Raw genomic sequence first — 2,528 nt, forward strand, 5'->3', positions numbered from 1 at the left:
ATATACTTGGCATTAAATAGGCAAATTCATAAACAGATTCACAAACAAAATAGCGGTTAGCTTAAAGAAAACATATTTTGTGGCTGAAAAGGGATAAATAGTTAAATCTATGTGTCATTGGCCTCTGATAGAAGAAAAATATTGCGAAATCAGTTTTAGTTAATGCAATTTTCAATTCTCATATTCTTAACGTTAAGATGAAAAAATAACGAGAGAGACATATGATGTGTCACTACACGTGCAATTAGATGTGAGGGAAAATTTAAAACAAAAATTTAAGTAAAAATTTCATAAAATAACCGAATAAGAAGCAACCAACTACCGCTACTACATGTCTTTGCATTTAGAACAATTATAAACATTTTAGCAATTAATTGACGTGAAAGTCCGATATAACCATCTATCTATCGGACGTGCGCTTGTCACCTGTTGCTGCCGGTCTAACGCTCACGCGTAGCTCATTCGCTTATATAGCTGATGAATGCAAATCCAGTTTGAACTTAAACGTAATACGGCCGCTCACAATTCAAAGACAATAAATGATTGTAAATGTAAGTTTCAATCCAAAGCAGATCTGGTGGCAACATTTTGAACAGACATTATATGTATATAGAGTTGCCGGTTATTGATGACAGGACATTTCCAAAAGTATGGAGACATCAAAGTTAATAAAGTATTTTTATGAAAAAATAATTTTTATATCCGCCGAATGAGGAGGGACCTTATAAAATATGTACATTTTTCATCAGCGTCAACTCATGAGGCGATCTGGTCACGCGTATCCATCTGTGTGGATGTGCATTGTTGACACTCTCTTGGTCGTAAAAAATTAAAATATCGATTTGAAATTTTCGCAAAAGTATTTTGCCAAAAGTCATTTTGCGTAGGTTGGCTTTGAAGATGGAGCAAATCGATTAGAATGCACGCCCACACAAACCTTTAAATGATCACATTTTTATTTTAATTTTTTTCACTTTTTCGACTTTTTCAACTTTTTCATAAATTGAAATTTATTTTGTACATTTTTGACATGAAATTAGAAAATGAAAATATCGGCCACGCTTGGCAATAACAGGCCACGCTATGTTTCCTTTTCCTTCTCATCGAATTTATAGCATTATATCTTTCATGTTTTTAATTCAGGCCTTGTCACAAAGCGCGGGCGTCGTTTTTTTTCATTGCTATGCTAGTTTGGTTGGATTTTGTGTATTAGCTACAGACAGGCCGAGAACGTTGTGGCTTAATAAAGATACGCAGAGATTGAGGATTTTGCGCAGCTTAGTTAGAAGACTTGAGACTTTGACTTGTGCTTTTAATAAGCACAAATAATGTTATATAAAGCGTTCCATGTAAACGTTGTGGCAATAATATCAAACACAACAACAACAACAATATCACTATCAACCGTTGCACACTGGAAAACAAGATATTAAAGATGAAAATGCTATGGAAATGATGAGAGCTCAGGTTTGGGTTTTATTATCTAATGAATGAATTTACAAAAATTATTAATTTCATGATAAAATATCGAGAAACCACGTCAAACCCTTTCACTGTTAACATACAAAACGAGCTATAGATTGTTTGCTTATACATCAACTAAAGCAATCAAGATTGTTTTTATCAGACAGTCAGTAGTTAGGGCGAAAGTCGGTTTGCCAAACATTTAATTTACTACACCGGCTGTCTATTTAAAGCTTTAAAATGGTTCCCCTATTAGCATAAAAGTGTAACATAAATAGATTCATTCATTTTCTAATGTTCTATGGATTTCTCTTTACTTTTATTTTTACATTTTCTTTTCCTTTTCTATTTACTTTACCTCATTTATTCTGCTTCTTCATATATCCCCAACCTCCGGTGGTAGACACAACATAAAATAGAATTAGATGAAATTTGCTTGCACGACTAAAAAGGAAACTTCAAAGACTCTATAAAGCATATAATCAATCTAGATATGTCTGTCTGTCTGTCTGTCTGTCTGTCTGTCTGTCTGTCTGTCTGTCTAACAGTTTTTTCATTTGTACGATGTCAATAACAAGTATTTTCCGGGTCGCAAAGATAAGGATATCGAGTTTCGTTTTGACGAAAAGCATACGAAATTCGTGCACGTAGATCGGCATTTTAAACGGTAGAAGTTGTGCAAAGGACGAGCCTAATGAGACAATTTTTGCTTTCCGGATTTCTTCTTGGTCATTACTCAAAGCCCACGATACGTAGGTTACACATCAATAGATCGTCCAATTGGGTCCAAATATTTATGAAAAGCTCGGCTATGCTCAACAGATATTAGAAAGTATAGGAATTTCGTTTTTTTTTTCGTTTTTGTTGGGTTTTTTTCGTTTTTGTGGCGTTTTTTTTTAGGTTCTTTTGTAGGAAACACGAGAGTAGTGGGTATAAAGGATTCGGTCATAATTAAATATAATTTTCATTTCATTTATTAGGTATTCTATGCTATTAACATATATAAGTATATATGCTTTGTGCATGCGTTGGAAAATTCATTTAAATTTATTTTTATCTTCAGG

Source organism: Glossina fuscipes, unplaced genomic scaffold (assembly GCF_014805625.2).
Source record: "Glossina fuscipes isolate IAEA_lab_2018 unplaced genomic scaffold, Yale_Gfus_2 1, whole genome shotgun sequence".
Classification (NCBI taxonomy): domain Eukaryota; kingdom Metazoa; phylum Arthropoda; class Insecta; order Diptera; family Glossinidae; genus Glossina; species Glossina fuscipes.